Source organism: Triticum urartu, chromosome 7A, assembly GCF_056163025.1.
Source record: "Triticum urartu cultivar PI428250 chromosome 7A, HENAU_Tu73, whole genome shotgun sequence".
Classification (NCBI taxonomy): domain Eukaryota; kingdom Viridiplantae; phylum Streptophyta; class Magnoliopsida; order Poales; family Poaceae; genus Triticum; species Triticum urartu.
In genome coordinates, this window is record NC_141879.1 from 343,242,613 (window position 1) to 343,269,374 (window position 26,762).

The 26,762-nt window shown below is 50.0% G+C and overlaps 1 long non-coding RNA gene across 1 annotated transcript; it reads right to left on the reverse strand.

Moving 5' to 3' along the window:
* Positions 1–1,537: 1,537 nt before the first annotated feature.
* Positions 1,538–5,043, reverse strand: LOC147959552 (uncharacterized). The gene is made up of 2 exons (XR_015612137.1): positions 2,359–5,043; positions 1,538–2,205 (listed from the first exon to the last, which is right to left on the reverse strand). It is a non-coding gene; the product is annotated as an uncharacterized LOC147959552 (long non-coding RNA).
* Between the last annotated feature and the right edge of the window lie 21,719 nt (positions 5,044–26,762).

A 26,762-nucleotide genomic window follows, 5' to 3' on the forward strand; every position in this document is an offset into this window, starting at 1 on the left:
AACACAATCAAACTTAGGTGTTATACCTGACTCCTTACCTTCGCCGAGATCCCAATCTTTAGAGTTGCGTTTAATTATCTCCAATAAATTCCATTTGAATTCAAAAGTCTTCATCATAAAGGAACCAGTACAAGAAGTATTGAGCATGGAGCGATTGTTGTCAGAAAGCCGAGCATAAAAATTTTGAATAATCATTTCTCTTGAGAGCTCTTGATTGGGGCATGAATATAAAATTGACTTAATCCTCCCCCAAGCTTGATCGATGCTTTCTCCTTCGCGAGGCCATAAATAATATATATAATTACGATCACAATGAACAAGATGCATAGGATAAAACTTCTCATGAAATTCCAATTTCAATCGCTTATAGTCCCATGATCCCATATCATCACATAGCCTATACCATGTCAGTGCATCTCCCTTCAAAGATAAAGGGAAGACCTTCTTCTTGATAACATCATCGAGCATACCTGCAAGCTTAAATAATCCACAAACTTCATCCACATAGATTAAGTGTAAGTCGGGATGCAATGTTCCATCTCCTACAAAAGTATTAGCTAGTAGTTTCTCTATCATACCCGAAGGAATTTCGAAGTAAACATTTTCATTTTCAGTAGGTCCAGTAGGTTGAGGAGAAACTATTTGCTCTATTGTTCGGGGTGAAGATACCCAGAACAAGACCCTCAAAGGATTACTTTCCATAGTAACAAGTGACAGTAAATTTCAGCACACTATATAAATTTTTCCTTACCAAATTCCACCTACCAAAGGTGCTTCACTCCCTGGAAACGGCACCATAAAAGAGTCTTGATGACCCACAAGTATAGGGGATCTATCGTAGTCCTTTCGATAAGTAAGAGTGTCGAACCCAACGAGGAGCAGAAGGAAATGATAAGCGGTTTTCAGCAAGATATTCTCTGCAAGCAGTGAAATTATTGGTAACGGATAGTTTTGTGATAAGGTAATTGGTAACGAGTAACAAGTGTAAATAAAGTGCAGAAAGATGGCCCAATCCTTTTTGTAGCAAAGGACAAGCCTGAACAATTTCTTATATAGAGAAAAGCGCTCCCGAGGACACATGGGAATTATCGTCAAGCTAGTTTTCATCACGATCATATGATTCGCGTTCGGTACTTTGATAATTTGATATGTGGGTGGACCGGTGCTTGGGTGCTGTCCTTACATGGAAAAGCATCCCACTTATGATTAACCCCCATTGCAAGCATCCGCAACTACAATAGAAGTATTAAGGTAAACCTAACCATAGCATGAAACATATGGATCCAAATCAGCCCCTTACGAAGCAATGCATAAACTAGGGTTTAAGCTTCTGTCACTCTAGCAACCCATCATCTAATTATTACTTCCCAATGCCTCCCTCTAGGCCCAAACAATGGTGAAGTGTCATGTAGTCGACGTTCACATGACACCATTAGAGGGATGACAACATACATCTCATCAAAATATCGAACGAATACCAAATTCACATGACTACTAATATCAAGACTTCTCCCATGTCCTCAGGAACAAACGTAACTACTCACAAAACATATTCATGTTCATAATCAGAGGGGTATTAATATGCATAATGGATCTAAACATATGATCTTCCACCAAGTAAACCAACTAGCATCAACTACAAGGAGTAATCAACACTACTAGCAACCCATAGGTACCAATCTGAGGTTTGGATACAAAGATTGGATACAAGAGATGATCTAGGGGTTGAGTTGAGATGGTGCTGGTGAAGATGTTGATGGAGATTGACCCCCTCCCGATGAGAGGATCGTTGGTGATGACGCTGGTGATGATTTCCCCCTCCCGGAGGGAAGTGTCCCCGGCAGAACAGCTCTGCCGTAGCCCTAGGTTGGTTCCACCTTGTGGCGGCGGAGTTTCATCTCGTAAGCTTGCTTATGATTTTTTCTCGGACGAAAGACTTCATATAGCAGAAGATGGGCATCGGAGGGCCACCATGGGGCCCACGAGGCAGGGGGCGCGCCCAGGGGGGTAGGGCACGCCCCCCACCCTCGTGGTTGGCGGGTGGCCCCCCTCTGGTACTTCTTGCGCTCAGTATTTTTTATATATTCTGGAAATAACTTCCTTGGAGTTTCAGGACTTTTGGAGATGTGCAGAATAGGTCTCTAATATTTGCTCCTTTTCTAGCCCAGAATTCCAGCTGCTGGCATTCCCCCTGTTCATGTAAACCTTGTAAAATAAGAGAGAATAGGCATAAGTATTGTGACATAATGTTTAATAACAACCCATAATGCAATAAATATCGATATAAAAGCATGATGCAAAATGGACGTATAAGTTGTGTCCGCCTCGTCGGTGTCCGACATGGTGACTTGAGTTCACCTCGTTGGTGCCCGGCAAGATATGGGTAGCTTCATCGGAAGAAGACATGTCGGTGAAGTGGCTTCACCTCGTCGGATGAAGAGTTGATGTAGAAGTTGGAGTAGACTTGAGTGTCACCGGCATGCGGCCTTGCTTGAAGATGATGAGCTTGTCAAAGTAGACCTCGGGGCGTCGCAGTTACGGTGACGACCTCCACTCGATCCAGACGGTTGGTGTAGAAGGATGGCAGTGTGCTGATGCAGTCAGCATCCTCGCCAGGTAATAAGTCAAAGAAGATGGCAATATCATCATGTCGAAGTTCGGTGGCGCCGAGGTAGAGGACATCCTTGCCAAACGAAGAGTTGATGCAGATTGCGATGTTGTGCCGCGGTAACCGGTGTCGACGCCGAGTGTGAAGTCGATGTAGGCGTACGACGGCGCGTTGATGTAGACGTCATCCTCGTCGGATGAAGAGTTGATGTAGTTGAATGACCATCGAGCCTGATGTCAGTGATGATGACATTTGCAAGGTTGATAAAGATGCGAGGACGATGGGTAACTCCTCCTCCATCTTATTTGGTGGCACCGGGCGAGCTCTAATCATCCGGCCATCATCTTCGTAATGAGTCCCATCAGTCGCTCAACTATGGATGCGCTGAAATGAGAGGGATAAAAAGAGAGAAAGAGGTAAAGATAAGATGGTGTGAGTAGGCATGCTATTGAAGAAGACAGATGTCGTGATTTTGATCTTTCCTTGTTGAGGTAGATGATGGCGCGGCCTTAGATGTCTGCCTCCTCCTCGGGGCTGCACGTCTTCTCTTGGAAGATGCATGTGTTGCTCCGGGTCTAGTACGTATGCACGCACAAGTCCGCCATCGATGCCAATATGCTTGATCTCGGCGTGTCGTCATGGGCATGCGCTTGGTCGCTGCCATCTTGAGCCTTGTTGTAGTGCGTACTACGATAGTTGTCGCCGAGTGTCTCATTGACTCCATCGAGATGGCCTCGAAGATTCTTCTTCATGTGTATGTGAATATCATCTGCCCAGGCGTGAAGTGTCACCGCTCTCAACTATGGAGCAGGTTGATGTTGGCAGGATGGAGATGGTGTCGGGCTGTAGGCTAGCACCTTCGACGTCGTCGCAGAGGTGTAGATGGCGCCGGGCTACAGGTCGGCATCTTCGTTGTTGTCGTGGCGGCATGGACGGTGTCGGGCAGTCCGCTGGAACGGTGGTGGTGGCGCCAGGCTGCAGGTCGGCAACTCCGTCGTTGTTGCGGTGTCATAGATAGCGTCGGGTCATGCGCCGGCGTGGTGGACATGACTCCGGGCTATAGGGTCGGTAGCTCCGTCATTCTTGTGGTGGTGTAGATGGCGCCGGGCCACACGCCGGTGCGGTGGAGATGACTCCGGGCTACAGGTTGGCGGCTTCGATGTCGTTGTAGTGGTATAGATGGCGACGGGTCGGATGGCAGTGGCCTCTCGGATGTCATCGCCAAGGTGGAGTTGGTGTCGTGCTACACGCCCCCAGCCTTATGGTGGTGTAAATGGATGAAGACACCGATCGAAGAAGGCACCATGGGTGGCGCCCGCAGCCGCCTTGAGTGCTAGGGCTTGCTGTGCGGGCTCCTCCGTGTATCCGTAGCCGCAGGACGACCAGGGTGTGTGGGCTGCTTGGCGAGCATGCCTTTGCCGTGGGCGCGTCCTCGCGATCTCCTCACCGCGGCCTTCATGCGAGCGTATCCACCTGGGCATGGGTTGGCGTCCGTGTGTACATGAGCTCACCCTGCTCCACACTTGGCCTTGGGGTTGATGGATGCATGGCCTTGGTGGATCGGTGTGCCTTCAAGTGAGTTATCGTTGACACCAGCGACGGCTCCGGCCAGATGATCTGCGTCATCTCGCCGGCCTTCTGGTGTTTCCGCATATCTGGTTTGGCTTCTCCCCATGGACCGCTCTGCACCGTCGATCCTCTGGGGGTTGTGTTGATAGTTGATGCAGCAGGTGGCAGCTCATATGAATGAAGACTCCCTCAAGCTCGCCGGCGGACGTCCAGCGTCATCGCTAACGCTGGCACATCGTGTGCGGCAGTCCCGACGCCCGTGGTCGCTGCCTCTCGCCTTCTTTTTTCCTGGGTGCACTCGATGCTGCCGTCCTCGACGCCGCCAACGTCGGCGCGTCTTCCAATGGCTCCCTCCTGCGTACATAAGCTCACCCTGCTCCGAGCACCGCTGCCGGCGCGTTGTCCCGTCCTCGACACTGCCTCCACCCATTGGCTGCGATCTTGCGATGGCCTTCAGATCTCCATCTTGGATGTTTGCTAATTGAGAATAAAAGAAGAATCATTAGATAAGGAATTATACGTGCCCTTATATGCATGTGCCATGCAACGCAAGATGTCTTCAAACGCTCATGTAAAGAGCTAGCTTCACTTGACGCGGTGGTCTTGCCACCGCCTCCGACGCATCTTCAAGCTTGCACGTGTGTCGCTGCTGCCGCCACCGTGGGGGCGGCGTCCTCTCGCCGGTCTGGTGCACGTGCACCGTCGTACTCGCCGCCGTCGTGGGCACGTGGCTGTTTCCCTTCTCTTTTTGGTTTTTCTTGTGTATGTGTTTTTCTGGGGCGTATTCTCTGGTACGGCCCCCGCGTCCTTCTCCCTGGTGGCTGCTCCTTATATAGGCAAGTGTGTGGTGAGAATGAATAGGTCTCACGCCCGAGTTGTTAAACCGGCGCTCCTGATCTCGTGGAGAGATGACAAGATAAGGATGCGTTATCTCCCGGAGTTTAGCTCGTATGGGATGTTATGGCCGAACTCGCACGCGGTCGTGATCAGTGTGTAGGACCAGGCTCAATCAACGTGCATGCGTTGCGGCTGAGTCTTCTTCTAGTTTTTCACGGTTGTGTCAACTTAGCTGAGATGGCCTCATGTATGCATGGAATTTTCATGATAGAGGCATAAGTTGTGTACGTACATCAATATTTGCATGTGCATGTACAACTGCTTGATCATGTGTGTAGGCATAGAAAATTAATGCTCCACCGTCTCGATGACCCTCTTTAATGAGTAACAGTATCTTGTTTCACTGTAATATACACGCTTGTACATACATATCAATGCCATATTTTTATATTTCACAAATGTTAAATTTCACCAAAAACGCGTCGAACAAATGCCCCCTCACCAAGTTGAGTTCGAGCGCAGAGCGATCAAACTTGACTTGATGAAAATATGTGACAATTTAGCGCAATTTCTTGCGGCCTTGGTTCAATTTTTTTAAAATAGCGCGGGTAGATCCTTCCGCATTACCGACTTCTGAGGCAAATTGTTGGACCATGTAGTAGCTATGGCGCCAATCAAAAGAGTCCTCATCTTACCTCCATTCTGCAACGAAATATCGTGCCATCTTTCGAAGCATTTCTATCAACCTAGTCGTGACCGTCTAGCTGCTACGGTGCCAGCTGACTAGATCGAAGGGTTTCACAGATTCATGCTAGCCGCACTGGAGCATTGCACTGCTCTCCTGATCTTCATATGAAGATGTAGGTGAGGCGCACATCGTCGATAGCTCCCTTTCACCATGAATAGTGCATCGCCATGCCATTCATGGCGAGGCAATTCTGGTGGTCAGCCGGGACACCATTGACTTTATGAGTGATCGAGGGGATGATATTCCCCTAAGTTTCCTTGTCTTTGGAGATAGAGTACTGCGTCGATAACGGCGCCTATCTCGCGAGTACGCGGATGTCGCCTTGCTGCACCATCGGGTGTGCTGGTGTACATGATCGGTCACCGGGATGTCGTCGGCGACGCCATGGATGCCTGGATATTCCTTCTCCCAAGTGCTCACGGTGTAGGTCGGCATAGAGGTTTGATGTCGGGATATCGTTGACGTCCATGGGCCTACGGGTGGTTTCCCCTGATGCCTGTGATGATGTTAGTTGATGTAGAGACTCAATGTCGGGATGTAGTCTGCAACATCGGGAAGGGCCTCTTCATTGGTTACAAAGATGTTGGGGAAGCACAACAACTACAAACATCAAAGAAAACAAAACAAAGCGAACCAAAAAAAGTTTGGCTTGGTTTTCAAAATGATGGCTTTCCCGTTATACACCAGTTGTAGGTGTGACATCCGAGAAGGCTGTTGAAGGAATTGTCATTGGGAATCGTTGAAACACCATGACAATTACAACTTAACAACCACGTAATCATACCGAGTTGAGTTCTAGTGTGAAGCAAGCCGGACTCGCCTTGGTGAAAAATTTCAAGTTCGACAAAGGGGCACATAAAGAAAAAATTCATGTAGTCGTGAGAACAGGAAGAATCATGGTGCCATATATAGGCTACCTATATGTTGAAGACTTTGCAATATCTGTTTCAAGCAGACGAGACCTTCAAATTCGTTGTATGCCCGCGACATGCCAACTCGGCATGCGACGCAGTGTGACACGCACCGCAGCCTCATGAGACCTACTACAGAACTGGTTCTTTGTATGCTGAGCTTGCAAGATTAAGACAAACGCTCTGCATCCGCTCACCCAGGAGTTCTCATGGCACGGAGTTGATATTTGCGAGACAATCAACTCAGCAATTTATCCGGCCATCAGCGTCTCAAATAGTATTTTTGGCGATTTTTTTGACTCGCTCCCACAACATAGCATACCTGGCCAAACGGGCCAGCCCGGCATGGCACGACCCGGCCTATCATAATCGTGCCTAGCCCGGCACGGCCCATCAGGGCACGATTACTATACGAGTCGTGTCGTGCCGGCCCATGTGCTGCGTCCCCAGGCCCGGGCACAGCCCAGTTAGTAAACGGGCCAGCACATTGGCCTGTTTAGCATGGTGGGCCGCATATTTTCAGCTTGTTGTTTGACGCATTAAGCGTTTTTAGCATATTTTTACATGTTGGGCCATATATAGATGTATAAAAAATAAAAAAAAACATAATCGGGCCGTGATGTGCCGGCCCGCGTGCCCAACCTCCAGGCCTAGGCACGGCCCAGGATGTGCCGCGTGCCGGGCCCAGCCCGTTTAGCCTGTGTCATGCCTGACCCAAGGCGGGCCGTAACGGCGTGCTCATGGGCCGGCCCCAAAAAAAGGCCCATTTGACCAGCTATACAACATAGAGGCGAGAATGGCGAGGAGTATGATGTAGTTGGCGTCAGGTACACTCAGGGCCTGGTACACTTATCTTCTTTTAACTCAAGAGAAGAGCTGAGAAAAGAAATAGCAGTTGAATTCTTGACTCTGGCGACGTGAACGTCTGCCATAATTAAACTAATGGGCATATAGATGTTTCATCTTTGCCAATGATTCCTGCTATGTATTCCATCATCCATGACAAAGGCCGTGATACTTGCAGGAGCAGATATAGGGCAGATTACCATCGGCATACATACACTTCTCCATCTTGCATGGCTTGCTTTCTCTGAGACACATGTGCACGTGTCCCGTTATTAGTACAAGGAAGAGAGAGATCGATGTCGTGCAGCGCCCCGTCTAGCAAGGATAACACATGGACGGCGATCTCGACGGCCGCAGTGGCGACGGCCCCCGAGCGCAGCCGCGTGTACAGGTGTTCCCTACCATCCTCGGCGTTTAGAACGAATAGGAGGTACACCCAACATGGAGAAGAGATCATGTTCAAGTCGTGTGTGGAGAATAATGCAAGCTAATTCGCCCACACATGAATTTGATGAGGAACCTTGTTGCGACCATGTAACAGCTATGGTGCTAGGTAAACAAGACAAGTTTACAGCATCTTCATTCGACAGCGAAATACTATGCTTTGCCTTGAAGAAAATTTATCAGTCTAGTCACGACCAAAGCTACCGTGATGCCAGCCGACTAAACAGAAGGGTTTCTCAGATTCACGCTGGCCGCACTGGTGCGTTGCACTGCTTCCATAAAGTTGACGCATCGATGTAGATGAGCCACCAGAAAGCCATTGGTGGGTCACCTCGCCATTGTCGAGGCAACCCAGATGTTGTGGTTGAGGTAGGAAAATAAAAATCTACACCGAAATGCCATCGGCCTGACCATAAGAGAGAGTGCCGGAATAGACATCGGCTCGTGTCATTGTTGTTGAAGATAAGGGTGCCCGAGTGCCGCGGCGGTGTTGTAGGTGCACGGGTGTTGCTGCTACCAGTGCTAAAACAACATATGTTGATGTAGACCAATAGTGCGTCGGAATATCATCAGCGACATAATGGACGCACTGGGGTTGCTACCCCCCCCCCCAGTGTTGGTGAAGTTTGTTGGTGTAGATGATTCGATGCTGAGATGTTGTCGGCGATGTCACAGACACAAGGGTTCGCTGCCACCAGTGCCGATGGCATGTGTTGGTGTAGGAAGCTCTATGTCGGGATGTCGTTGACGATCCTGTGAACAAATGAGTGTTAACCCCTAATGTCGATGGAGCAGGTTGGTGAAGCCAGGACGCCATCGGCGACGTCGTGGATGAACTGATGCAATTGCCCCCCAATGTTGATGGAGTATGTTGTCGACGTCATTGTGGACACACGGGTTCGCTGCCCCCAGTGTGCAATGTATGTCGAAGTAGATGATTGGACGTCGGGATGTCGTCGGCAACGCCATGGACACGAAAGGTTTGCTGCCCCCAGTGTCTGCCGTATATTGGAGTAGACAATCAAATGTCGGGATGTCATCGACATTATCATGGGCGCAGTTTGGTTGCTGTCCAAGTAGCCATCTTGTCGGCGCAGGCTCAACGTGTGCTCCATTAACTAGTGATGGTTGCATTGATTGTCGGCACTCTGGGAATGGGGGTCCCCAGACTTGCCTACCTGCGGCCCATGGCTTGGCTCCACCATCGGCCCTATATGGCCCATCTTCACCAGCAAACACTCAAGACCCTCGCAAGGGGCCAAGCCTCGCGAGGCGGACGACGCAAGACCTCCTCAGGGGCTGCCTCACCAGGCTGGCTCGCGAGGGGTGGAGAGATCAAGGCAAGGAACACCTCGCGAGGTTCCTGTGACGTAAGCCATGACGACCGGAGCCAGGCGGGCGCCAGCGCGCGTAGTGTCCTCGCTTCCTCTTTGGTGCTAAAGAGGCAAGCACAGGCGAGGAGTTTCGAGGCATCAGGCAAAGGTTTCCAAATCGGTGCAACAAGACCAAGACCAGTAGGGCAGCAGGACGGAGGTCACCGTGGAGCCCAAGACGGCGTCACCACCAGAGCTTTTGGTAGGCGAAGACTACTTTTGTTAGGATAACTTGTACTAGTTGTCTCCCTTTGAATTTGGCCGTTGTGGGATCCCTTCCCGCTCAATATTTGGGAAGAGGACCAGGGCCTCTATAAATAGGGCTAGCCACCACAATAAAGAGGAGAACGGATCAGACCCAGATCATCCCGAGCCACACAACTTCACCAAACACAAGAGCACCTCTCCTCAGGAGGCTGTTCTTCCCTTGTAACTGTTCATCCTCAGCCCAAGAGGGAGTAGGATATTACACCACAACAGTGGCCCGAACCAGTATAAATCTTGATTCTCTTGTTCGTTGGGTTCGTCGATCTAGGCCGTGAGATCGTGCCAAGTGCGAGCTAGAGAGGGGGAGAGATCTTTGTGCGCACCCCAATGTCCGAACCTCAAGGGTTTTGCCGGAACCCAAAATCTGACATTTGGCGCGCCGGGTAGGAGTGCGCTTAAGCATTCTTCTTCATCGATCCGCGCTTCACCACTCCACCAAGTTCATTGACAATGCTCGCCGGGCCCGTGCTGAGCGTCGGGCCGCCCTCGCCACCCGCGTTGCTCAAACAGCCCCTGTTGGCAGGTGTCGGTGTCAAAACCGGCGGATCTCGGGTAGGGGGTCCCGAACTGTGCGTCTAGGCCAGATGGTAACAGGAGACAAGGGACACAATGTTTTACCCAGGTTCGGGCCCTCTTGATGGAGGTAAAACCCTACGTCCTGCTTGATTAATATTGATGATATGGGTAGTACAAGAGTAGATCTACCACGAGATCAAGGAGGCTAAACCCTAAAAGCTAGCCTATGGTATGATTGTTGTATGATGAAATTGTCCTACGGACTAAAACCCTCCGGTTTATATAGACACCGGAGAGGGCTAGGGTTACACAAAGTCGGTTACAATGGTAGGAGATCTTGAATATCCGCATCGCCAAGCTTGCCTTCCATGCCAAGGAAAGTCCCATCCGGACACGGGACGGAGTCTTCAATCTTGTATCTTCATAGTCCTGGAGTCCGGCTGAAGGTATAGTCCGGCTACCCGAACACCCCCTAATCCAGGACTCCCTCGGTAGCCCCTGAACCAGGCTTCAATGACGACGAGTCCGGCGCGCAGATTGTCTTCAGCATTGCAAGGCGGGTTCCTCCTCCAAATTCTTCATAAAAGTTTGTAAACACCAAGAGTAGTGGCTGGCTCTGCAAAATAAGCTTCCACGTATTTCCATAGAGAGAATAATATTAACACAAATCTAATCTTCTGACATATTCCGCAGCGTGACATCACACTACGGCCAAGCCTTTATTCAAATTGTTTTCACTTCTCCACCTCAGCGTGTTTTGCGAGGCGGTTTCCTTGGCACGTCTTGTCAAAGCAGAGATCGTGTCCCCTTTATTTACGGGATTCTCATCAATACGGACGTGGGTAACCCAATCGTGCACGTTAGCATGTTTTCTCGATTAAAGGCGAGTCCCAAACGGTTACGGGGAGGGCTCCTGGTATTCACCCTCTTATAAAGAGACCAAGGCCTTACTCCTTTTCTCCAATCTCAAAACGAGTTCGCCTGTCGCCTCGAGTTCCAACACCCTAGGCTCCAGATTCCAGGCGCTTCGGACCTTCGACAATGTCCGGTTCTGACCTTCAAGGCCGATGGATGCCCTCCCCCGTCACGGAGGAGGACGTGCTAAGGTTGAGAGAGGCTAAGTTTTTGACCGCCGAAATTTGGCATAGGTTGCCTGCTCAAAGGCAGGCTATTCCCAGTCCCCAGCCTGGTGAGAGCGTAGTGTTCATGTCTCACTTCCTTCGGGGTTTAGGCTTCCCGATGGATCCCTTCGTGAGGGTGCTGATGTTCTATTATGGGCTGGAATTTCATGACCTAGCTCCGGAGTCCATCCTCCACATTTCCTCATTCATCGTTGTGTGTGAAGCGTTCCTCCGTGTTACTCCTCACTTCGGATTATGGCTCAAGACTTTTGGAGTGGAGCCGAAGATGATCGAGGGATGGCACGCAGAGTGCGGAGGTGCTGTCATAAGTAAGAATGCCGATGCTCCATGGCCCGAGGGCTCCTTTCAAGAGGAGCTCGGCTTGTGGCAACGAGAGTGGTTCTATATCACCGCTCCCAGGAGCGCCAAGTGGGTGGCGCCTCCTGCCTTTCGCTCGGGTCCCCCACCACGGCTAGCGTCATGGGTCAACAAAGGATTAGATTGGGGGTTATCCAAAGAGGTGCCCTTGTTGCAGGGCCGCATTAGGGATCTGTTAGAAGGAGACCTCAACCTGGTCAAGGTGACGCAGGTCATGCTGATTCGCCGAACATTGCCCGGCAAACGTCGCTCCCTTCGTCTGTGGGAGTTTAATCCGGAGGGACCACGAGCTCTCCAGCATTTTATGGGCGCAACGCCCGTGGAGATGTATAAAATGTTCTTCGGATCACAAGCAATGTGTCCGAATTTGACCGAGGACGCAGGTTTAAGCTGCAATCGCCCGGATACTCAAGTAAGTAACCTTGTGCCCGGACTCGCTATCCGTAAAATTGTCATAAACTCGCCCTTAAAAGAGTTGTCCTTTTAAACAGGAGTGGGTAGCGAAGGCGAAGCTGATAAGGTGTCCGGCTCCCCTTCCTGAGACCAGACCGGATCCCGTGCTAGTCAGGATGTTGAAGATCGTGCCTTTGGAGGGAAGTGAGGGGGAGGACAAGGAAACTGTGGCCTCCTCGAAGGAGGCTGCTCCGAAGGGAGGAACCGACAATTCCTCTCCTAGGGGGAAGAAGAGGGCCGCCTCTGACAACCCAGAGACCATGGCCTCAAAGCGGGGGAAGAAGTCCTCGTCAGAGGGTCCGACACCAGGGAGATCCTCGGCCGAACTACGCCCCCAAAGGGATCAGCCCTCCAGCGAGCCGTAAGTAGAGAAACATTTTCCTTTAGAGGGATGAGAGAAATCCTTACTTTTTATCTGAGAAGATTAACCGAAATTTTACCTTGTAGCTCGGACCTCAGCCCTTCTCAGCAGAGCTCGTCTTCGGGGGATCTTCTTCCGGAGATGATGGAGAGTGGAACGCCTCCCCCTGCCATACCGCCTAGCGAGGTGGGCGACCCTGAGGTGTCGTCGCGGAGGGTTTCTCCGAATCCGGCAGGGGTGGAAGGTATCCATATGGCCCCCAAGGTTCTCTGCGTCCTGCCTTCGATGGAGGTCGTAGGACGAGTCCGGCACCGTCTGGTGCGCGGTCGGAGGAGCTGATGATTCTGCTGGGGAGAGCTTCTATCTCAGAGGAGCACCGTGCATTGATGGGTACAGTGATTGGAAGGATTTCGTCCACAGAAAGCGGATTGCACGAGGCCGTCAGAAGTTTGCTGACGGGTTTTGAGGTACGTTTGATAATGTACTTCTTTGTCAGTTGCGCATAAACAAGATGCGCCCTGTGTAGATAGTAGCCCCTGAGACCCTGTGCGTTGTCAAAACTGACGGCGCGCAGAGGATCATAATCCCAGGTCCAATTTTCGCCTTTGTATATAGGTGGCGAAGTGTCTGGAATCGAGCCCAACTGATGATTTTGCCGAACTAAAGTGGCAACTTGACGTGGCAGATGCCGACATCGCGCTCGTCAATGAGCGACTTGATGCTGCTCAAGGTATGCAATTCCTCGAGCGGCATCTGGTAAGAGGAGCTTTTATGCCAGTATCTTACACTGTGTGTGCTTGACGCAGATGGTGCGGCCGCCGTGGAGAGTCTCTGGGCGGAACTTGCCCGAGCTAAGGAACAAGCCAGGACAAGTGATGCGGCTGCCGAGAAGGCACTTGAAGAGCTGAGAGCCGAATAGGCTGCTCACTGCCGAAGCAAGAAGGAGATGGCCGAGATGGCCGTGAAGTTAAAAAGCGTTGCTGACCGTTGCAAGTCACTTGAGAAAGAAGACCGGGCGAGACAAACGGACTTAGAGAAGGCCATTGTTGATGCCAAGGATGCTCGCTCTGTGATGAGAGCTGCGAAGGAGGAGCTGCGTCAGGCCAGACAAATTGCGGCTGGAAAGCCCTTTATGCTGCGGAGGAAGTTTGGCGATCCAAAGTTTGCTCCGTTGGACCGGATGTGGAGTGCGAAGGACACCTATCTGGATTTGGCAGCGAGTGCTGCTGATGCGACCGAACACTTTCGAGATCAATAAGATCGCGAGGTGGAAAGGCTTTTCTGGTCACAGTTCCACAATCCAGAGCGTCCATTGGTAGTGGACGATTGTCTGGCTCAATGGGCCGAACTGAATAGATTGTCCGGATTCGCCATGAAGTACGTCATGGGTCATCTGTGACCGGGGAGATCGGAGCCAAAGAGTTATTTCGGCTTGGTGCAGCAATTCCTTGGCGCGGTGCCACGTATAGATGCAATGAAGAGGTCAGCATGCATAGAGGGCGCACGGATGGCACTTGCCCGTGTCAACACATACTGGGCAGAGATGGAGACCACCGTTGTTGCATCCCAAGATTCGGACCAAAGCCGAGTACCCTCCGAGCACTATTTTCAGGAAGTCCTTGAAGGCGCTCGTATAATAGAGACGCAGTGCTCGAAGGATGCTATGTTCTGATAGCATATGTAATTATGAAGAAATATTTTGATGAATTTGTAGTAGCCTTTTATACTTGTGCCTGCAAGTATGTGGAACACCTCCTGTGCGGCCGTTTTAAGATATACATACAAAATCTGAAAGATGGCAGTCGTTGGCTTCAGCCCCCATGCACATAGTGTGGGGGTGCTCGCAGAAGGCACATTTTCACACTTAATCCAACGTCTTGGTCCTACAAAGGAGGTGATAGCGCAGCGAGCTAGGCAACCGGACTATAATGCTTTAGCACTTTCACTTAGCCATAGGAGCTTGACAATGGGACTATTTAGGTAGCCCCTGGTGGCGACTGCGCTTGCCCGAATTCGGGGTGCGTATGTGCCTGGTCGGGAAATGGCCCTTCGTTAATGCGGGGGAATCCTATAGATTCCAGAGAGTCATCGAGTGGTTGACCAGTCTCACACCATATCATGACAGTCGGTTTTCGGCTTTCTCTACTGAGGTGCTCGCCTGGCCGAACCAGGGCACAATCGCAGTAGTTCTCCTGGTGCCGCCTTAGCCGATAGAGCGGAACGTAAGGCGGCCGAACACAGGAGCCGGGCAACCCAACATTTGACCAAAATCATGACTCGGAGCTGATGCATATAAGGCCAAACTCGCGACGCCGAACACTCCCTAAGGTATTCGGTCTTTATGAGAGCGGGCTAAGTAACGCTCTAAGGTATAAGCCCCTAGTGTCCAGGTATGCGCAAGAATTCTGACGTGTCCACATGCCAAGACGCTAGCCCCCTCCTTGGTCATAGAACCAGGGGATGTGTATCAACAAGAGACAGTAAAAAAGGTTTACGCAGGGTCTTAATCTGAAAAGAATCCTTGGAACGGGTCCCTACTGCACGTCTGCGCCTGTGTCTCCGTTGTGCCGTATCCTGGACGGGCGCAGCACGATGTTCATCTGTAAAAAAGAGAGCAACTAAGTTGAAAAAGGGGCGTGCCGAAAAAAAGTTATATGAAATAAACAAAGTGTAAAGTAAAATATGGAAAATTGAGCTTTATTGTCTCTTATTTTATACGTGTGAAGCCCCTAGTGCAGGGGTATATGGCCACTAAGCCTTTATCAACGATACTTTTGTGCCAGACTCGTCTATCCATGTCTGTGGTCTTAATGACCTGTTCCGATGTTCTGGCTGGTGAAGCCATTGTATTGTGGGGCTGTTAAAGCGGCCGCACAATCCTCCGCTTGGGGGAGGCGCCCTTACTGCTTCCCCGTTAAGGAGATGATGCCGCGTGGACCGGGCATCTTAAGCGTAAGAGATGCATAATGCGGTATTGCGTTAAAGCAGGCGAAAGCTTCACGTCCCAGCAGTGCTTGATAGCGACTTGAGAATGGGACGATGTGGAAAGTCAGCTTTTCGTGACGAAAGTTATCGGCAGAGCCGAAAATAACCTTGAGCCGGAGAAAACCCATGCAATGGGTGTCCGGACCTGGCGTTACTCCTTGAAAGGAGGTTTTGCTGTGGCGAATTGAGTCCTGATATATCAGGTTGAGTCCGCTGCCCCCGTCCATAAGGACATTTGAAAACTGGAGTCCGCCAATTATTGGATCAAGTACCAGGGCAGTCCAGCCTGGGTTCCTGATACTTCTACAATAATCCAGATGATCGAAGATGATTGGTTTTGACAACCAGTGGCGGGATTCCTTTGGGATAGACCGTGGGGCGCATACCTTTATGGGCGCTGCACGTTTTGTTATGTGGAGTAAGTTTACTGTTTTTACTTCTTGTGGGAAATTCTTTTGTTTCCCGGTACTCTGCTTTTGGGGTTCGTCCTCATCTTCGCTTGGTGTATCGAGCCCCTTGTGTTCGGCGTTGAGTCTGCCGGATTGTTTGAAAACCCAACAATCTCTGTGGGTATGGTTAGCAGGCTTTTCGGGAGTACTGTGTATTTGATATATCCTATCCAGGATTTTGTTTAGGTTGGATAGGTCATCCCTGTTATCTTGGAGGGGCGGCTTTTTCTGATTCTGTCATGAGCTTTTGAATCCGGCGTTAACTATCATGCTCTTCGGACTTTTTTCCTTAGTCCGGCGACGGTCCTTATTGTGTCGTGGTTTTCCATTTCCATCCCTAGTTTCGGATGTACTTGGGTCGCTGGTGCTGCATCTTGCCAACCAGCTATCTTCTGCTGCGCAAAAGCGGGTCATGATGCTTGTTAGTGCGGCCATTGTTCTTGGCTTTTCTTGGCCGAGGTGTCTGGCGAGCCATTCGTCTCGGACATTATGCCTGAAAGCTGCTAAGGCTTCAGCATCCGGACAATCAACTATCTGATTCTTTTTAGTAAGAAATCTATTCCAGGATTGCCGAGCTGACTCTCCGGGCTGTTGAGTTACGTGACTAAGATCGTCTGCATCCGGAGGGCGGACATAGGTCCCTTGAAAATTTGCTCGGAAAGCGTCCTCGAGCTCGTCCCAACTTCCGATTGTGTTTTCAGGAAGGCTTTTAAGCCAATGCCGGGCTGGCCCTTTAAGCTTGAGGGGTAAGTATTTTATGGCGTGGAGGTCATCTCCTCGATCCATATGTACGTGGAGGATATAATCCTCGATCCAGACTCCAGGGTCTGTTGTTCCATCATATGCCTCTATGTTTACGGGTTTGAATCCCGCTGGAAATTCATAATCCAGGACCTCATCGGTGAAACATAGGGGGTGTGCGGCACCCCTGTATTTGGGTGTGCCGTATTCTGATAATGGCTTTATTGCATTGCTTACGAGAGCTTGCTTTCTTGGCCCATAAATGGACCTGGCTGGGCCATGATGCGAATCCTTAAGTGGGTCGCATACCGGCTTAAGTGCGGCGCTGCTTGCCGCTTTAAGCTGGCCCTGGGGTCGTCTATCCGACCATGTGGCTTTCTTACTTTTTGAATGCGAGGGCTCTAAGGCCTCCTTGTCGAATTCAGGCAGTAGTTTTCTCCTCGGATAGCTTTTAGTGTGGCGACTGCCGCTGTATTTGTCTGCGGTATTGATTACTTTACTCCATCTGATCCTGAGTGCATCTTCCGCAGTCTTTAGCTTCCGCTTCTGCTTTTTCAGGCTGCGTGCGGTTGCAACGAGCCGTTTGTGGAGGTTCTTCTGCTTCGTCGGCTTGTCCGGCGTAGGGTCGTCCGGAATGCCATTTTCTCCGAGGGAGGAATGTTCGGTTTCTCTATCCGGGTTGTCTTGTTGGGACGGTTGCTCTAAGGCATGCTCGTCGTCTACCGGCTCATCCTGCTCTATGGCTGGGTCTTTGTCGAGGCGGGGCTTAGGTCGGCGTTTACGCCGACGCTTTGATTGTTTTTCGAGAGATCGATCCCCCTCCCCGTTTTCCTCGTTGTTGCTTCCTTTAGGGGTATCCACCATGTACACATCGTGAGATGAGGTGGCTGTCCAATGCCCTATAGGCGTTGGTTCTTGGTTGTCTCCTGCATCGTCGTCCATACCATCGATGTCTTCGGAGTCGAAGTCGAGCATGTCGGTTAAGTCATCGATAGTGGCTCCGAGGTGGGTGGTGGGTGGGTTTTGAATTTCTTCATCGTCGGTATCCCAACCTTGCTGACCGTAGTCCAGCCAGGGCTCTCCTGATAAAGAGAGAGACTTTAGAGAATTTAGGATGTCGCCGAAGGGCGAGTGCTGAAAGATGTCCGCGGCGGTGAACTCCATTATCAGCGCCCAATCGGATTCGATCGGCGGGGGCGCGGGGGGCACGGAGTTCGGAGAGGAATCCGGCTCTTCGAAGTCACGGGCCATGCGGAGTGCGGGGCTGGAGTTCGGCTCGATCGCCTCTGAGATCGCAGCCCCTGAGGCAGCGTCTAACCGCTGATCCTTGATCAGCGCAGTAGGCTCCGAATCAATGGTCGGAACCGGTGCGTGTGCGGTCTCCAAAACGCTGCTCGGCGGCAGAGCTCTATCATGCCCATCGAGACAGTGCGGCGCGGTTGGCTGTGGCTCGAATCTGTCGAAGATCAAGTCCCCGCGGATGTCAGCCATGTAGTTTAGGCTTCTAAACCTGACCTGATGGCCAGGGGCGTAGCTTTCGATCTGCTCAAGGTGGCCAAGCGAGTTGGCCTGCAGTGCGAAGCCGCCGAAGACAAAGATATGTCCGGGGATAAAAGTCTCACCCTGGACTGCATTGTTGTTGATGATCGAAGGAGCCATCGGGCCTGAAAGCGACGACACAGAGGAACTCTCAATGAAAGCACCAATGTCAGTGTCAAAACCGGCGGATCTCGGGTAGGGGGTCCCGAACTGTGCGTCTAGGCCGGATGGTAACAGGAGACAAGGGACACAATGTTTTACCCAGGTTCGGGCCCTCTTGATGGAGATAAAACCCTACGTCCTGCTTGATTAATATTGATGATATGGGTAGTACAAGAGTAGATCTACCACGAGATCAAGGAGGCTAAACCCTAAAACCTAGCCTATGGTATGATTGTTGTATGATGAAGTTGTCCTACGGACTAAAACCCTCCGGTTTATATAGACACCGAAGAGGGCTAGGGTTACACAAAGTCAGTTACAATGGTAGGAGATCTTGAATATCCGCATCGCCAAGCTTGCCTTCCACGCCAAGGAAAGTCCCATCCAGACACGGGACGGAGTCTTCAATCTTGTATCTTCATAGTCCTGGAGTCCGGCTGAAGGTATAGTCCGGCTACCCGAACACCCCCTAATCCAGGACTCCCTCAGCAGGCCTCCCCGTCGTTCTCCGTCACCCGCTGTCAATGCCGCCACCAGCCCGGCAGCAAACGAGAAGCAAGCCTCTTCGCTGCACCCCTCTGTGCACCGTGAGGGCCGCACCGCCACCCCGTCGCTGACTCCGGCCGGCACATCATCTCACACTCGCCGCGCCCCCACGGACGCGCAGGTGATACGTCTCTGTGACGCCCTCGACTCAATCGTACACTAATTATACACTCAAATGCGTACGATCAAGATCAAGGACTCACGGGAAGATATCACAACGCAACTCTAGATACAAATCAAAATAATACAAGCTTTATATTACAAGCCAGGGGCCTCGAGGGCTCGAATACATAAGCTCGAATACACAAGAGTCAGCGGAAGCAACAATATCTGAGTACAGACATGAGTTAGACAAGTTTGCCTTAAGAAGGCGAGCACAAAAGCAACAACGATCGAAAAGGCAAGGCCTCCTGCCTGGGAGCCTCCTAACTACTCCAAGTCGTCAGCGGCCGTCACGTAGTAGTAAGCATCCTCCGGGTAGTAGTAGTCGTCAGTTGCGTCGTCTGACTCCTGGGCTCCGTCATCTGGTCGCAACAATCGGGTATGGGGGAAAAGAAGTAGCAAAGAAACCATGAGTACTCATCCAAACTACTCGCAAGACTTACATCACATCTAAACTAAGTATGCATCTGTATCAAAGGAATGGGTTGTATCTGTGGACTAAACTGCAGAATGCCAGAAGGGAAGGGGAAATCCTATCCTATCGAAGACTAGCATCTTCTGGAAACCACCACCTTGCAGCAATAGGAAGGAGTAGAGTAGCATAAAGTAAAGTAGTAGAAGTGTTATCAACCTCGGCCAGAGATCCTTTCTCGACTCCCTGTGAGAAAGCAATCCCAGAGCCATACTATCCAAGTGTCATCACAATCCAATTCTCATCACCATCCAGTTCTCATCACAAGTATCCAGTTCTAGTTGTATCGATTGGGATACAACTCCAAGTGTCCGCTACCGTAGGACAGGCTATCGATAGATGTTTTCTTCCCTGCAGGGGTGCACCAACTTACCCACCACGCTCGATTAACTCCGGCCGGACACACTTTCCTGGGTCATGCCCGGCCTCGGCCAAACAATACGCCGCAACCCGACCTAGCTTAATAGAGAGGTCAGCACGCCGGACTAAACCTATGCCCCCAGGGGTCATGGGCCATCTCCCTGGGAACTCCTGCACATTGCGTGGGCGGCCGGTGAGCAGACCTAGCTACCTCCTTCAACAAGGCAGGTGCTTACGCAGTCCAACCCGGCGCACGCCGCTCAGTCGCTGACGTCTATTAAGCTTCGGCTGATGCATATGACGCAGAACGCCCATACTATGCCCACGTGATGGTTAGTGCTATCAGGCCAGAGGCCCCTCGGATCAAATATCCAAATCGTAGTGGATTAGGAACGTGCGGTAACAAGCAGAGACTCACGATCGATGTGACCCCGTCGCCCCGTCTCGAGTACTTGCGGCAAGGGCTAAGAATGCCCGGCCACGCCTCGTAAGTATCTCGCGGGCACCTTCCAGGTCAACCCGACTCCACATCACTCGCAATTAAGCTCGCGCGGGTACCCCTCAGGGTCGACCCGTCTTTATTAACATGGCTCAGTGTAAAGTCATTAGTAACCATAGTAATTGTGTGTCTAACACCAAAGGGAAAACCCGAGGAATCACCCTCGGTGAATTCCACTCGATGTTGTCATCAAGGTGAATGTAAGAGGATCCACCCTTGAGGTTCACACTTGAGGGGTTGCACGACAGAGCCGTACCGGAGGTGGTTAAGGAGGAAATCACCCTCGATGACCACGACCGGATAGCTACACTACAGAGATCTCATCCGGAGTGATGTATGAGGTTCCACCCTCGGCACTCGATGGTAGCTCTGTAGAGTCGTACAACTAGGGGGGTGATGTGAAGTGTCGGGGCCTGGACGTCGATCGTGTTGATCGAGTCATCAAACATAAAGCGAGGAAACTGGGACAAGGTGGGGGTCACTGATGGATCACTAACCAACCTATACTAAGCAGTTTAGATTAAGCAGGTAAGGTATGAAAGCAGGTAACAACAACAGGCTATGCATCAGAGTAGGATCATATAGAAAGCAGTAGCAGTTCTAATGCAAGCAATAAAGGAAAGGAAAAGGGCGATATCGAAATGCTCAAGGGGGGTTTGCTTGCCTGATTGCTCTAGCAAGGAGGGGGGTCATCGTCGACGTAGTCGATCATAAGGGCAGCATCGGTCTCGGGGTCTACCAGAGAGAAGAGGGGGAAGAAACAGTAAATATAAAGCAAATATAGCACCACAAAGCATAACATGGCAAAAGGATGTGCCTGGTGTGACTTAACGTAAGGCTACACGATATAGGTGAAGGGGGAAATCAACCGGAAATGTTTTCCCGGTTCCGGACCTGTGTCAGACAGATGACCGGAGGGGGAATGTCACATGTTCAGCATGCTAGGGGCATGTGACAGATGAACGGACCGCGTATCCGGATTCGTTGGATTTTTCTGAGCAACTTTCATGTAGAAAACATTTTCATCCGAGTTACGGTTAATTTTCTATGATTTTCTAAAGTTTAAACAATATTCTGAAATTATTATTAAATCTAAAATGGGGGTTATTGCATCAGCATGACGTCAGCAGTCAACACAGCTGACCAAAGTCAACCCTGACGCGTGGGGCCGTTCTGTCATAGTCTAACAACTAATTAACAGTTTTAATTAACTAATCAAGTTAATTAGGTACTAAACAGAGTTAATTAAGTTAATTAATTACCTATTTAATTAATTGATTAATTAATTACTTATTTATTTATTTAACTAATAACATATTTTATTTTTTTATTAAATTTAATTCTTTTTCTTTTTTAACGTTCCATGGGCTGGGCCCCATTGTCCAATGGCCTAGGGCCTTAATGGGCACAGGGGAAGCGGGCGTTGGGCGCTGTGGTTATGGGCGCCGGGGCGTGCTGCTGACCGAGCGGAGGCCAAGCCCATGCGGCGACCGCCAAGGGGCCGCGGCGGAGACGGTGGCCGGTGTAGGGCGCGCGGACCGGCTGCGGAGGTGGGCAGCGGCAATGGAGGCGCTAGGAGTGGCGGGCGAAGGCGGGCGCAGTGGGAGGGGCAGCCGACGCGTGCGGGGCGGAGGTGCGGCTGATAGCGGCGCGGGGCGCGAGCAAGCGGCGCGGCAGGTGAGCGGGGCGAGCCGGGTGGGGCTTGGCACACGCCCGGATGGTGACGGATGTGGCGGGGCACGAGCGGGGTGGCAGTGTCCGCGAGCATGGCGCGAGCACGGTGCGGCCATGGCGAAGTGAGTTGTGGTTGACGCATCGGGGCAGAGGGGGGTGAGAGGAGGATGGATGGCGGCTCACAATGGAGTTGTAGGGATGGCAGCGGGCTCGACGTGGATCGCATAGGAGGTCGAGGTTGAAGAAGAGACGACGGTGGCGGCAAGCGACGGGGTCGACCGGTGAGGAGGAGGCCAGGGATGGGATGGCGTCGGCGTGGTCCACGACGGCAGGGCGGACCGGGGCGGCGTGGTGGTGCAGAGGACGGCGAGGAGGAGTTGAGGACGAACCGGTCCGGCGTGGACGGGTCCGAGCGGCGCCGTGGGGTGACGGCGACGGCGTCGAGCGCGGCCGGGCGATTGCGGGAGAGGGAGCGGCGCGAGGTAGGAGTTGAGGAGGAGGTTAGGGCGGCCTCGGCTTGCAGCAGAGCAGCGGGGAGGCGAGGCCATGGGGATCGGGCGCTGGCCCTGCCTGCCCTGGTGCTGGGGCGTTTGGTGTGTGGCGGCGCTGGGAGGGAGAGGGAGAGACGTGCGGGGGAGAGTGGGGGTCGTGGGATAGGGTTAGGTCACGATGGGGGTTATGGAGGGTTAGGTGGGCCGGCCTGGTTGGATGGCCAGCTGGGCTGAGGCCTGGCACGGGGGGGGGGGGTCTCTTTTATTTTTCTTTTAAATGCTTTTGTATTTTCTGTTTCTGTTTTATTGTACAGCAACAGTTTTGCTATAATTCAAGCCACCAAATGACCTTGTATAAAAGTGGAGCTTGGCCACAAAAATACTATGAAATATTCTGCAGTGCCACAAAATGTTTGTGCAATTTTGGAGTTCATTTGAATTTTCCGATAAGAGGATAGCATTTAAAAAAATGCTGAAATGATGTTGTTATAATTGCTAAAGCTCATGTTTGCACAAGAGTGATGTTGTATTCCTTAACAAATAAATGTTATGGAATATTTGTCAAATGATGGACATTTTTCTAGCAAGTTTTGAGCAAACTCATTTTGCATTGTGAATTTGAATTGTTTTCAAAGAGGAATTTGAAATGAGATATTATCCCAACATGATTATCATTGAAATTCACAGTAGCTTAGCATCATCATGGTGGGTTAGTGTAACATGATCCTCGGTGTGTTAAAAATCTCCTCCACTACAAGAAATATCGTCCCGAGATTTAAGTGGGGAAGTAAAGAGTAACTTCGGGAGAACTGGCCCTTATAGGGTTAATTATCTGGTGAAGAATTCAGGGAATGTGGCAGAAGTATCTCTCGAGTTGAAACTTAAGAAAACATCAAGATCAAAATAAGAAGGTACAATAGGAAGTTTCAAGCGAATGGACAAACAATCGATACCTGAACAGAGTGTGAGAAGGGGGTTCAGAGCATAGGGAATGGATTATCTCACGGAGGGTGGCTCGTGACAAGATATGAAGCCAAGTGTAAATAATATTTCGGCATCAAGGTTGTACAGGAGAGTCAGGTTTCGATCCTGTGGATTGGTGGGTTATGGGCCCACCATGTGGGTTAAAAGAAGTAAAGGCATTATTCATTTTGCATGGTCATGATAGCAAGGCATGTCAGACGGTAGCCTACGAGTTATGTCGGCAACAATCGTCGGTACCAAGGGCGAGGGATGAAAAGAACCATATTCCTGCTCGTTGAACGAGGCGGACCAATGGCAAGGTTTGCGTCCATCGGTGGTTACCGGAATGTCATCAACAATAGTAACAGGATCTCACTCACAAGGTTGTACATCGGGGCGTTTTATAAGCAGGGAATTATTTTTGTTTATATCCTATAGACCACAGAAGGTTAAACAAACCAATGGAAAGGAAAAATGTGATTATCTGATTAAACGCTCCAATGGGAAGGGAAAATGTGTTTAAACATAAGTATTAGGAGTATATCCTTCCCAAGGGGAAGCGGAGTAGGATATACATGATATGACAGCAAGTAGATAACCACTTTGGTAAAGGGGCGAGGAAATTTATGACGTTACCCATACAATAGTGTTTGGATAGGTGATCAAGAAACATTTAGCATTGCGCCTCCAATGTTCTTAATGATGTTCGGAGTACTACAGCCATGCTTCGGGATAGCATTGACATGGTCATTAGGTAATGATCGGACCTTGGGAACACAAAGGATCCATCAGGAATTTCTAGAACATCTCACGCAAATGATGAGGATGTGGCCGATGGGTTAAGCAGCAATCCATCAACATGTCAAAAAGATGTGTTTCCAAAATTTTATATGAACAAGTTTTTTTTGGGTGGAAGGCAAGCATGTTGTCGATGATAACCCAAATCGTCGAAGGTCAAGGATTGTATTTCTCAACAAGAATCCAACTGTTATCCTGGAAGAGCTCAGAATGTTGATGATGATCACGACACATTTGTCGAGAGTTTTCATGAAGATGTAATCAATCGGTGGCGACATCAAGTCAAAGGAATGATAAAGCGAAAGGTTATTGGAACCACGGGTACAACACAAACTCGAAATCAAGCTTATTGTTCGAGGTGAAATGATAAGATGAAGAAGATCGACGTAAGCTTCGCTCGTTGTTAGAAGTTGCTCTGGGCATAAGGACCAGGTAGCACAGTTAGAAGTTGGCATGATAAAAATATAGCCGACCAGGCTAGGAATGATGTGATAGGGTATTAAACTTCCCAGTAACAAGTACTAGGGGTAATACCGGAAGGTAAATCCGAGTAGAGGTTGGACGGGTGAAATGATCTGCAGAGGGAAAGTATTTTAACTAATCCGGGAAATGGAATCAAGGAGGAACTATGGTCGGAACCACGATTGTAAAGGATTAATTCATAGATACAAGATGAACTTGTACCAAGGAAATAATTATTTTTGCGAGCAGCTTCCATGATAAGTTCTACATAGGGTCCATGGGCATGAACACAAAGTTCAAGGTCGACTTCCACTTCTTCAATGCATAACCTTTCATTCACTTCTCGTTTTCGAAGAAATTGTAGTGCTGAAAATTTATCTGGTGAAGTACTAGAAGAGTAAGACTCATGAGAACTCTCTGGTTCACACGGATTATGGAAGGCATAAGTTCAACCCATCGGGGCATTTTTACGAATCTATACAACCATCAACCAAGCAAAAGATACGAGTTCGAAAGCAGAGTATCAAAGTCAAAGCAGATGATACAATATACCGAAGGTATTATGAATCAGGGAAAAACTGATAAGATTTTGGATGTGAAGGACACTGTCGGATAACAACCCAGTAATGGATCTAGGGATTCACGACGGAGTTGATGTGAGTATCAGTATTCAACCAGAACAACAAGAAATGCAAAGGCATCGGCTTATAGAAACGTCTGAATGATTCGATGCTTGGGTACAAAGTAATTATGATTTCAAGATGAAGGATCAGAAGCAGAGGCTTTGATCAAAACATGAGTAAATTGAATAGACTTAGAGGTGTACCCTATCAATTCTGGATTGGGCAAGAACCAGCTCATATCTGGAAGGATGTTTGAGCCGGAAAGAAAATTTCCAAGGATTAATTGATGATTGCGGGTATTCGCACAGACGCTGAATCCATAGGAACAGAATGACAATCACAAAGAATTTTAAAGAATATTGCTAGACATGAGGAATTAAACTTAATGCAAGCAGGCAAGGTGAATCAAGAGCAATAGGCTGCAGAGGATTTTCGGAAGATCAGATAGTATTTCCAAGTATTTTGGAAAGCATATGAACAACTGGGGATGAACGGACCCCGTTTAAGTAAATTATCTGTAGTGCAAAAGGAAGCCACAAAGCAGAAGGCACAAAGGATTCTCGGAACAACGGAGAGTACTAGGGGCATCTTGTAATAACAGGAGCAACTGGGTATGAAGGTACAAGCGGCAAGGATGTTACTTACGGGGATTATCGGTGGTCAGGAACTGCAAGGCAGTGGGCACAGGGTCTCGAGAAACATCGAGGAGTATCTGTAGAATCTTCTGGTGAAGCAAGCGATCATCGGTAATGTCGGGGCTCTCCGGGAGGAAGTGGGTACGAGAACCTAATGTCAGAGTTAGTAAAATGTTTAACCCGAATAGACGAGAGATCAGAGTCCCAGAGTATAGACGAGGAATAAAAGGTCCTAATACCACCCAATGGCGACATGGGCCCGTAAGACACACATCCATGTTAGTAAAAGTTTTTTAGTGACTAGACTCGACTTCGGCCAAGGAGTTGGAAAGGGGGCTACCTACAGGTAGTCGGCTCTGATACCAACTTGTGACGCCCTCGATTTAATCGTACACTAGTCATACACGCAAATGCGTACGATCAAGATCAAGGACTCACGAGAAGATATCACAACACAACTCTAGACACAAATCAAAATAATACAAGCTTTATATTACAAGCCAGGGGTCTCGAGGGCTCGAATACACAAGAGTCAGCGGAAGCAACAATATCTGAGTACAGACATGAGTTAGACAAGTTTGCCTTAAGAAGGCTAGCACAAAAGCAACAACAATCGAAAAGGCAAGGCCTCCTGCCTGGGAGCCTCCTAACTACTCCAAGTCGTCAGCGGCCGTCACGTAATAGTAGGCATCCTCCGGGTAGTAGTAGTCGTCAGTGGCGCCGTCTGACTCCTGGGCTCCGTCATCCGGTCGCAACAATCGGGTATGGG